The sequence below is a fragment of the Cyanistes caeruleus genome, chromosome 13 (assembly GCF_971803275.1).
Source record: "Cyanistes caeruleus chromosome 13, bCyaCae1.hap1.1, whole genome shotgun sequence".
Taxonomy (NCBI): Eukaryota; Metazoa; Chordata; class Aves; order Passeriformes; family Paridae; genus Cyanistes; species Cyanistes caeruleus.
The window spans coordinates 11363324-11375968 of NC_141713.1; the positions used below are offsets into that span (position 1 = coordinate 11363324).

Sequence of the window (12645 nt, forward strand, 5' to 3'; positions counted from 1 at the left end):
TATGAATTGAAGCACAGGTTCAAAACTGAAATTCCTTAGGCCAATATAAAATGATTCTTCTTCCCTTAAGCTAGGAGATGTGTTTTTTATCCTTTAAAGAGGCCATAGCTGTACATATTGATAAAGTGTTCCTTCTCCAGCCCAAGGAAGATTTTAAACTTTCAAGGGATTACAGGATTTTATATTGTCAGTGGATAAACCTAATCTTCCCCTACCCATGTTCTGGAATCCCTAATAATGAAAAAAGAAACCAAGGATTAAAAGCTAGTGGTATTACAGCTGTCAACACATCAACCTTAATTTTTCAAAAGCTTTCACATAGGTACATTGATGTGTCTGGAGTATTTTGCTGAAACTACTTGATCAGTTTCACAGTGAAAAGATAACCAAAAGTTACTTCATTTTTATAAGCATAGCATATCCTTACACATACACTGGGTTCATTTTAAATTCTTCCTTCTCCCCTGAATCATATTTATTTGGAAAGATATGGTCACCTAGGATGGAAAGGCATTCAAAGGCATCCTGGAAAAATTTCTAATACAATACTGACCACTATTAGGTGTGTAACAGCACTCTGGCAGCTTGTGAAGAGAGGAAAATGAAAAATGGCAAGCACATGATTACTTTTTCCTCATAATGTTATATGTTACACATAATAAGTGTAAAATAAATCCCCAAATTAGCAAACCACAGTTTCATTTCTTGTGTTTCAGAGCTCCTCCTTCTGCAGGGGGTAGAACAGCTGTGAGCTACTGGGACTCTCCCAAACCGACATCAGCGTTTACTCTGGATGTTATGACATGATTGTGGCAAAAAAAACCCAACAGGGTGAAAGTTGATGTCTGAAGTATTGTTGTTTTCAGCCTCCTGGGAATTGCCACCATGACAGAAGAAAATCTTTAAAAAGAAGGAGTCCAGGATACATTTTTTACTATTTTTATTAATTTTTAAATTTCTTTTTTATTTCAAGATTCAAGTTCATATCAAGGAAAGAATTTAAAGAGATAAGAATTGTTGAAATGTTGGGATCCCACAGTTGTTAGATTTTTCAGCGAACCATAACTCAGCTAGATAAGCTACATACACTAGTTCAGATTTCTGACACCTAGGGAACCTGAACATACATAAATCTGTGGGACCTGAAATGCATCCCAGAGCCCTGAGGTAATTGGCTGATGTACTGGTGTAGTTGCCAAGCCACTCTCCATATCTGAAAAGGTGTCAGGTGAAGTCCCTGCTGACTGGAAAAAGGGAAACACTGCACCTATTTTTAAAAAAGGTAGAAAGGAGAACTCTGGGAACCTCTGACCAGGTCAGCCTGACCTCTGTGTCCAGGAACATCATGGAACAGATCCTCTTGGATCTATGCTAAAGCACAAGGAGGACAGGGAGGTGATTTGGGACTGCCAGAACAGGTTCACTGAAGGCAAGCCCTGCCTATCAACCCAGTGGCCTTCAATATGGATTCCATTAACTCCAAAATATTTTCAGAATACATTAGTAGCTAATTCACCTCCCCATGGGAAAAAGCATAAAAATTATATGGTATCACTGATCCCACTGGAGGCACAACACCAAGGTACATGGCAAATCTGAGAAAATGCCAAACCTCTTCTCAGTGACCCTATGTAATGAATAACCATCAACCTCCAGTGCAGAGCAGGCAAAATTTCCCCTTTACCAACCTTTAGGAAAAGAACCTACTAGGCAGCTGCTTAAATTGAGTATTGAAGTTTCCCCTCACATAGTCAGGTTATTCTTGGATAAATCAGAAGAAAGTGCTCAAATAGAGCTGTGTTGGGAGGTAAAAAAAGGAAAACAGACTTTGGAAAAATCTTCACATCTCTCTTTTACATTGATCCAAGAAGCTAACAGGCAATTAACTGCTGCAGTGGTACACTGCCACCTAGAAGAAGCACTTCAAGAGATCCCAGACATCCCATCTGATTATTAAAGAGCAAAGATGCCATCACACTGGCCCGATCTTTGCAGTCTGACCTTTGAATATTAAGTTGTCACTGATACACACACCTACCAGACAAATACTTAGCCCAGTGAGAGACTTTATAATTGAAAAAAAGATACAGATTGATGCCAAAAAATGTAGAATGCCTTTCCCATTAAAAAGTTAACCTACATTGATTTACTGCATGTGCATATCTTGCTATTGTGATAATAAATTGACAAGAGAGCCTTTGTGAATGGCCAAAAAAAATATACTTCCTATGGAGATTTCTGCCTGTGACAACCCTTTCAGCAATAAAAAAGTGCAATTAAAAAAACAAGGCAGACCAAAGAACTCAACAGTAAGATATCATCTTATAGACAGAATTACTGCACATTTTCTGTTCACAAAGGCTAGCCAGGATGGCTTTGTTATTGAGTTTTCCCCCCTGATATCACTGCTTTAACTGTACCTAAACAGAGCATCCTGTGGAATGACCTGTTTGTCTCAGCCAGAGGAAGGAGTCATCATGCAGCCAGGGGGACTTCAGTGTTTGACATTTGTTGTCCTATGGTGCACACAAGGAGCACAATAGTGGTTTTTTTCCCATATAAGCAGAAAGAAAAAAGAAAAAGGAAAAAAGAAAAAGCCCAAAAGATAACGACATAATGTCCCCCAAAATGTCCTGATCATCTGATGCATCTAAACATGAAAGATTTAGATCAGAGATTACAGAGATAAGAAGTTCTGATTTTACCACTTAAGATCTTTTTTAACCAAAATCAGGACTTCCTGGGAACACACAAATCCTTAGCCTCAATTCAAATACAAAAACAAAGATTCTGTGTTTCTCCTGCACAGAAAAAGCAAATCACTGGAAGATCTAAACTGTCCACACTGCAATCTGAAGTAGTTTCTTATAGTATATAGTGGTCATACCTTAGGAGCTCTCACTCCTCCTTCCTGTACAATTCAACATCTTAATATTTGCATTAACTTTAATCCATTTTGTCCATTTTATTAATGAATAAATTCTCCCTGTGAAAAGATGGAAAGCTTTTGTCTTATGTTTGCAGCTGGTCACTTAATTAAAGATTTCAAAAACTTTAACAAAGACACTCAAATAATCCAAAACAATGGAGCAAAAATTTTAAAGTATTTTTTATCAAACCAAAGAAAGTGGAATGTTTTCATTTCTTATTCACCATCACTTTCTACTGCTGGAGCATTCCATCTCTGTTTATCCCTATGAAATCTCTGCAAGACCACAATACACTCTGCACAGACTAGATAATGCAAAAAATCTCCCTATGAATATTTACACCAGCACAGCAAACACATTAGTGTCACTCACACATTGAAGGAACTCCATTACAGGGTGCTGTCTAATCTGTGAATTAAGCCACAAACTGGTCTTTCATCATATAATAATAAATTCAAAGGAACACTGAGACAAAATGTTTTATCAAAAACAATGATGATTATGCTGAACAGTGCAATGAACCCTTGGCTGGTAATTCCCGTGCTGGAATAAGGGACATTTGCATGCTTTCAGAACAATGCAGATTATTTTGGAGAAATGGATGAGCTGCTCTGACCAAAACACTTCTTTTCACCACACCACTGCATAAAACCATAACAGCAGAGAGCTTCAGGGGGCTTGGGGAGGTCACTGCACAGCACTGATGGCTGTGCTGCCCAAGGCAGGGTCAATTATACCTCTGTCATTTCTAAAACACTTTCCCATCCCTTTCCTGGAGAACTCCAACAACTGAAATTTCAAAACTCTCCAAGGAGTGCATTATCTTTGCTTTAGGAAGCATCCCCTAAAGAGTCTTGCTCTGATTCAAGTCTATTGCTTCTTATGGTCACCACAAACCCCTACGCAAACTTCTTCATTTTGCACTAATCCTTATATACAGAAATATTATCATGTCCTCCTCAGTTGACTTTCCAGCTTGTTAATTTTTTTTGTCTCCAAGCTAGACAACAGCAGAAGGCTTATAGTGTGTAGTATAGCTACATTTTCTTCTTTCATGGCTCATGAAATGTGCGGTTTAGAAATGGTCTTTTCATTGCAAATTTGTGTTCCACCTTCTTGCAAAAGTGCAAGACCTCTGATTCTTGAAAAATCATAAACCAGCATAATCCCATCACTTTTTTTTCTAAAAGAAACAAAAAAATCCCTACCCAAACCAACAAATTCACCAAAGTCAGCAGCTTCTTCTCTCATACTTGTGAGAATATACACATACACTTACTTCTGTGTAAATGGAAATAAAACAGCACTATTTATTCCTGTTAAACTTTATTCTACCTTTTCAGACCAGACTTTATTCAACTAAGACAATTTTGAATTTTAATTTTGTCCTGCAAATTGTTGGATATTCCTCCCACACAAAACACAGATGTTTCTTTCCAGAAAATCTCAATCTCAGTCCTTGCTCCATCAGTCGAGTTTTTCATTACATGGTTATTCATTATGTACACTGCATAAAACCAAATCAAGGCAGCATGAGATGGGATTTTGACCAATACCTCTACAGTTTTGACCAGGAACTTTTCTTCTTTAACTAAGCTGTGGTTATCTTATCCAAACAGTTTTTCAACAATTTTTGTACTTCAGATACTTATAGAACAGGAATAGAACATTGCTTATGGGCTCCTTTTCCTGTCTGCCCCTCTTGTTTTCATGAGAGGTTTTGCATTTCATCATTTCCAGTTTTCTGGTTCCCAACTCGTGCACTGTAACCCTTCAAAGTCAAGTAATGGTCGGAGTCTGCAGTAGCATTCGTGCTCTAGCCTAGATCTCACACCTTTCTTTTCAAAAGAAAAAAAGGCATTTAAGTGTTGAAAGGAGACTGCAAACTAGCAGTGGTATTCATCAGTTCTGTAAACACACCAGAGTACGAGGAGGGCTCCTGTATTTATAGAATGGTTTGTGGATCCCCGTGATTCTGACTTCCAGGGGGAGCAGGGCACAGCACAGCAATGTGGGAGGTGTTGAGTGGAGGCAGAGAGAGACTACAAGTTGTTGCTTTTGAGAGGACATATCTCCCTTTTTCCTCCCTCCCTCTGATTGCTTTGCCTTTGGAAGGATACATAATAAAAAACTCCAGTCATTTCATCAAAGAGTTTTTTCTTTCCCTCTGCCCTTCTGCCACAGAAATCTCTATTGAAAATGACAGCATGGTCCATGTCCAGTGAGCAACAGCAGCAGCCATTCAACAAAAAATATATGCAGAATGTCAATTAGGATGAATTTTGCCATGTATTCTCTCTGTGCAAGTTACCAGCAGCCATTGAGAACTCTGGTTTGTTAAAGATGACCAGCAAACTTCTGTCAAAGTAAAGGTATCTCTTTAATAAACTTGGATGAAGTTAAATTTGGATCGGGTTTTTTTATTTTCCTCTCAAATGGGCTAACCTGTCAGGGTTTTTAAGAGGCACTGGAGGTTGTTTACCAAGAAACTGAAGGGTGCTTTCATTTTTATATCCAAATAATTCATGTGAACTCTGGACTCCTTTCTCACTCTTTATTCTAATTAACTGCCTATTAGAGCATCTCAGCGTCAAACAACCTCAGTCTAGTTCTATCTATAATACAAAACCTTTGAGATTAGAGAAATGAAGCATCAGCAGTTCAGACTGCAGCTACACAAACTCATACCTGAAGACAAGAACCATATCATTTATCTGTTATATTCAGGACAGAAAAACAAATGAAAACCAAACATGATGCCTGTCCAGACTCCCGGACACTGCTTTGGGCTTTGAGCACATTGTAACAGAGAATGAACCCACCAAATGGCAGAAAAATTGGGCCACAGAGTGCTCAGAAATTTAAACTGCAGAGAGAACAATAATCCATGGGCATGTTGAAAGGATGAAGTCTGAATGAGAAAACTGCATTATTTATGAGCTAATTATGAACATACATATTTTTTATCACTGCACTGTGACCTGGGGCTCAAGTGCTGAGGAGCCTTGAAAAGACATGATAGCTCAGAATGGAATTAACTTTAAAAAGAGCATCTTCACAGCTTCAGGTCTTTTTATGAGTATCAGCAAGTCTAAGAAAAGAGCATGAACAGAACAAAGTCACTAGAGGAACTTTTCTTTCCTATAAAACAAAGGTTTAGAAAATATGCTGCACCTTCACACATTAATCTAAAGTGAAAATAACAATAAATAACAATCACAAGATAATCAATGTTCAACCTTAAAAACATAAATGATATGCATCTTTCTCTAACACACAAACTGCAGCAGACAGATGGGGTATCCAGATCTCTAGATTTTGACTCTGCCTCTTACTGACAACTCATCAAATCTTTTGATTAAGATTTTGTGCTACAACACAGTTGTGCCCCTTCTGTCACACAGGGACTGCCTACCCTCACTTTTGGAGTGAGGCAGTCTTAGACACACTTCAAGTCATCACATCTCATCTGAGAGGAACAAACTGCCTTGCATAAGTAACCTTTTTGTCTTTTTCATGCTCACAGAATCGTTTAGGTTGGAAAAGACCTCTGAGACCATCAAGTCCAGCCGCTGACTGACTGATCACCACCACTTTGTCAACTGGACCAAAGCTCTGAGTGCTACATCCAGTTTCTTCCTGAACAACTCCAGAGACCATGAGTCCACTCCATTCCCGTGCTTAACAACCCTTTACACAAAGAAAAACCTGCTGATGTCCAATGCACACTCCTGTCAGTAATGGTGCCCTGCTGAGATATTCAGCAAGCTGAAAAGATGTCTCAGAGGACATGAGAATTTCTTTGTCTACAGAAGCACAGAAAAAACTCAGCAATGTCTATACCACATTCTAGACACCTGTTCTGGGCAGAAGCAACCTCCAGCACTAACTGACAAAGTTCTAAACACCAGATCTAGAACACACTGGAAACTGTCTGAAAAACATCTGGTTTGTCAAAGGACTTTGAAAAAAAAATTAAAATCCCACATATGTGCTGTTGTATCTTGCAGTTTCTTCAACTCAGCTGCTAAAAGCCAAACATTGCAATCCTTACAGGAGGAAATAGAGAACTCAGGCAAGCAACCCTTACACCTGCCTGTTCCCTGACTGCATAGCTGCTCCCCCACTGGAATCCTGAAGGCCATCAGTGGGATGAACACAGCCCCAGTATCGCTGCATGGTGTCTCTTCTACAGAGCCATGGGTCACTCCTTCCCCACCAATTTGCAAGAAAAATGTAGAACTGGTGGTTATTGGCCAGCTACCAATTACAAAATTAAAAACCTGTATGCCAAATGGGCACAGCTGCATCAGCCACTGCTGAGCTATATGCAGACCTGCCAAATAATAGTCACCTCACTTAGGCTGAACTGGGATGCATCAGAGCCAATGTCAAAAGCATAGTTAAAAAGTAATTTTTTTCCCATCAAATGAGTTCCTTTTCAATTACCAGTTAAAAACAAATCATACAAAACATGGCACACAATGTAAACTAAACCACACAGCCAAAGACTAGAACAACTTCTCCCTGTAGCACAGTCACACCTCAGGCAAAGCTACTGACAGGAAAGAGAAGATGGCCTCAGAGCAAAAAGGTATCTTAGACATGCATTTCTTGGTATTAATGAATTAAACAATATATGCATCCTACAGGTGCTTTCAGTCGTGAGTGTATGGATAAGATTGAAAGAAAAAATAAAAACCCTTTATTTTTACCTATACCTATTTTTTGTTCAGCTTTATGTAAACACTGATTTCTTTCCCCTAGTCTTTTCAGGAAACAAAAATTCTGAGTTTTTACATTCAAGTAGAAGAAAGCAAAGACAGAAAGGTATCTTTTTATGTGAGATGTTTTCTTTTAAGGAAAAAATATTGACATTTCTAATGGAAATAAACCCTGAGTAGATCTGACTAGCTATGAAAGAATCAGTGAATTTGTCTCAAAGTGTCCATCACTGGATTATAACAACTGCATGACTCCCATGAAATTTGTTGTAATCTCTTTTCAGGAAAACAGTCATTTGCTGGATTTTTTTAAAGTCAAGAGTAGTTAGATTACACCATCTGTAACTAGGACCAGCCTCCAGTCAAAATTTTCCTCAGAATCTATAAGTTCTCTTTTGTTTACATTACCACAATATATTTGTTTCCAAACAATGCCCAGAGCTGTTTCTTGTGATGGCAGTAAGTCACCAAACTTTTTGTTGGCCTGTGGACCAATAAGACGAATTACAGCTCTAATTCAAAACACCATTGCTTCCTTAATCACAAGCAGATAAGAATAGGCAAAAAGTCATAAGAATTCTGTCTGGAACTCGACTGTTGGCTTTTATCTCATTTCTTGTCAGTCATTTACGGGAACTTTTTTCTTCAAACATGACCTATTTTTCCCTCTTTGATTGTAGAATTTTTAGAAAGACCTTTCATCAATTAATCCAATTTTTAACAACAACAGTTGCAATTAGCTTTCTTAAAATGTGTGCTGTGGCCATCTTTCTTCTTTACATGAAATGTGCCCTCCATTCCTCCAAGGACAAGGCAGCAGACCTTGTCTCAGGAGAAGGGGACAGTTTTCAGCCACCACTGCTGCCATCCCTTTCCTGAAAGGACACAGGCAAGTCAGGCAGTGACACTGTGCTTTATTTCCCCATCTGTGCTGACTTCCTACAGACCCCAATATTTATTCACTAAAGGGTATGAAGTGACTCTAATTGCAGAAAACACCACAGAAAAAAGTCTGAGCTTTTTCTTCAGTTTATGAGGTGTTGAGTACTACTGCATAGGCTGTGCTCTTGTACCCCACTCCACCCAGGCAGGACACTTTAGTTCCCAAAAGAGATAAGAAATTAGTGACATTACCATAAATCCAAACAAAAAAAATATTAAAATAAAATTTATATTTTAATATGTCTTTATGTTTGTTTTAATTAAACTAATGAAATCTAATATATGTTAAGATTTGCAGTAAGAATAAGGATAGAATAACAATCATCTTGCACAGAAGTTCCTTTAGATTTTACTATTGTATAATGGAAAGAGCAGCTACTCCATCTATAGGGGAAACCCATCCTGACAAGGAGGCACCAATTAAGTATCATCCTCCATCTTTTTATCTTAATCTTAGGGTGTTGTTTTGCACCATTAATTTTTAAGCAGAAATCCCCACTGAACTCAATGGGTATTTCTGTTCAAAAATCAATGCCACAATATAGTTCAGCATATTTAAACTCACCCTGGACTCTGCTTTAGTCTACTTTCTTTCCTGCTTCTTCAGCATGGCAAGAAAACTGTTATTTTTATGTCTCTATTGACTACATTTAAGATATTTAATTAACCAGACCTCAAACAAGTACCAACAGTTATTATTTTTAGTGTTTTAGAGATAAACCTTGATATGCTGGTTTTCCATAAAATGTCAGAGTGGTAGACAAAGTGCAGCTCAGCTGTGTTGTGGGGGAGAAAGCAGGATGCAGCAGACTCGGAGTGAGTACTAATACACTGGGAAAACTAAGAGTCTATTGAAACCAACCTAGAAATGTGGTTTCTTTCCAACCCTGTGTATTGCTTTTCATTTACTTTGTAGTCAGGGCACATGAGAATTTGTTTGAAGGATGTTTACTGTACTTTTGCAAGCTCCTGTGTGTGATACACTAGATTTCACTCAAATATAAATCTTCTGGCTGTCTATAGAGACTTTGGGACTACTGGGATACGAACACACACAGAAGCAATTGTTTCTTACTGAAGAAAATTAGAAATGTCATTTTTTAGAGTATTTGAGGCTTTTTCCTACAGAAGAAAAAGGTTTCTATAAACTTGTTCAATTAACTTGTGTAAGAGAGAAAACATTCCTATGGCTCCTCCAGCTGCTTCCTGTAGTTCTTCCTAACAGCTTTGTCATTCCTCAGCCATGCCAAACTGCATCCCAGGTCCTCTACTGACAGTCCAAGGTTTCAAGTAATTTTGATGGACTTCAGTCATGATCTGGTTTGCCCTGAATCATTCAGATTTGATTCTACCATAGCCCCAATGAACAAACAAGGCAGAAGGGGTTGGGTTCTACATGGTCTATATTTGTTAATCAGTTTAGCTTAAGGCACCCTTCAGCTAAGGAACTAGATCAGGAATCAGGGCTTATCTCCTTGCCACCTTGGAACACAAACCCTTAAATATGTTTTAGAAAATAGTTCATGGGCCAAACCAAACATAAATATATTTATCCTTTACATCAAAAAGAGTTTTGATGGATGATGGAATAATGTTGAGGAACCAGACACAATTTTAATCAGACTGAATTGCTCTTAAGGACAGAGACAGTTGTCACAATAGTGGTGAGAATGTATCATCCAAAAAAAAGGCAAAAGTTTACAGTAATCACCAGCAACTTTCCTGAGGTCTGCTAAGCCCACTCTCCAACTCCTCTTACACACACAAGTCTAAAAAATTGAGAGGCTTTGGGGCTGCAGGGACATATACACAGGGGAAGGCAACTGCACTGTTTGCTTTAGAACAACTCCTTTCAGAACCAGAATGAAACAGTCTTCATAATGTGTGCCTGCTCTGATCCTGTGAAAATCAATGTCAGACTGCTGATTTCAGGGGAGATGTTTGGGGAAGCCTTGTGATATTTTAAAAGGACAAACTGTGAAAGATCAAGAATGGGCTTGTCATAATAAGTATTTATGTCAACTGCAGTAGGTCTCATCTTCATATCTGGCTAAGGATCTCAGTGCAGCTTTGATTTCACACCTGTCCTTTGCATTATGCCAGTGTATAAGCAAAAAGAGCAGTTGGTAAGTAGAGTCCTACCCCATGAGCTATTTTGGGAGCTAAGACATCTTGAAAAGATTCTGTAACCACATTTCCTGATATTTCTTCAAAATAGGTGAGATAATTTTAACAACAAATATTTCATCTCCTAAAAGTAACTGATACAGCATTTAGTTATATAGATCATCAAGAAAAACTGGCTTAATATAAATCACAAACCACAATTTTCTGTGTTTTCCTGTAGGACTCTGCTCAAGAGAGCTTTTTCAGATCAACCATAGTCGAGCGAGTTAGCTGTCACTTTGTGATATAGTAGGAGCCAGTCAGCACCAGATATAGTGCTCATACTGTGAATAATGCTGCAGGCACTGATGCCTTACCACCCTCTGAATTGAGCACTGATGTTATTACACTTTGTTCTAATACAGACTTTAGGGAAACAGTACAGAAGCCATTATTTCTGAGACTGAACACAGCAAGAACTGAAGGCTGAAATCGCATGATACACCCTTAAAGTCAGGGTTCCTACAGAAAATCCATAATATGGCTATTGTTCCAAGCTTTCTAACAAGTAGCTGATAGAAAAGGTGCTGTTAAGAACTGGTTTGCCTTGCTAAAGAGCTTCAAAATTCAAGCAGTTCTCTATCCCCCCTGTTCAGAAAAAAACAATGCCCATATTTCAATAGGAGCTTTCACGTGAGATGCTCAAACTGCTTGCAGAGCTTAATTTGTCACCCCTAATTGCTCACTATCCTAGTAAAATATCTCACCATCCTAGTAAATGTCTCACTGTGCCAGCAAGACACTGAGATATTATCCTGATCTTGGACAGAGGGAAAGCAGGACATTAAACAGGATGCTGTAAAAGTGATGAAACTTGAAAAGGATCCAGACCTCCTGTTAAAAGGCTAGCTAAAATCTGCAATTCCCAGTACACAGAGAAACTTTCAATTTTTGTTCGTTTAGATGATGATGATAATGATAAATCCTGCCCTACTCTACTTCCCAAAAGCCTAAGAATTTGAATACATTTCATTTCATGAAATTGTATTTAAATTTTAACTTCCCTCTTTTAATAGTAGTGTCTTGATATAATTATATGACATACCCTCAGTTTTCTATCACTTTAGGTGCACCAAAGCAGCTTCCTCCTAATATATAGTGAATATTTTTCTGTTGGTGTTCTAGTGAAACTCATGTTGCCAGTTACTAGACATTACTACTATATAGCTATCTCAAGAAATAATTTCAATAGTTTTAAATAGAGAAACTCATGTTGCAGAGTTTATTATCATAATTAAACCAGACAGTTTTGAAATGAAACTTTCAAATAAGGTGTGCAAGAGTTGGGGTCACAAAAGGAGCCAAGGACTTCTGGAGAAAGACATTGGTGTACAAGCAACCCACATGCTCTTGGGAATGTCTCTGGGAGAAGCTGTTTGCAAATACCCTGTGAGAAACATCTGCTTTGCCAACAGCAAACTAGCAGCAGGAAAGATGAGACTGCAAGGATAATTTCCACACTGTGTAAACATGTGTATAATAACCACTCACTCAGAACTCTTTCTTCTTGAGTCTTTAGGAAGACATAACCAAATACTTGTCTGCAGCTGACCCAAGACACTGAGCAAAAGTCCTCTCCTAATGTTTCTCTGTAAAACTTTCACATCAAAAACTGTACAGCTGCAAGTTTTTTGTTTCCCTTTTTATTCTTTATCTTGTGGATCGATCTCCTGAGAAAAGGACCACATTCAGTACAAGCCATCTCAGGTGTTCTCCTGCTGGTAACTACAAAACCCATCATTTCTAAAAAACCCCATGTGGGGTTGGGAAGGAACATCTAGTTACAATACAAAAATCACAGCCATAAACAATTACATTTTCTCAAACCAGTAGGATCTGTCCCAGTTCCAATTCAAAATCCCTACCAGAATGCCTGTTTTCCC

The 12645-nt window shown here is 38.3% G+C and overlaps 1 long non-coding RNA gene across 16 annotated transcripts in view; it reads right to left on the minus strand.

Moving 5' to 3' along the window:
• Nucleotides 1-12645, minus strand: part of LOC111934127 (uncharacterized) — a 244390-nt gene that overhangs the window by 89193 nt on the left and 142552 nt on the right. The window lies entirely within an intron of this gene.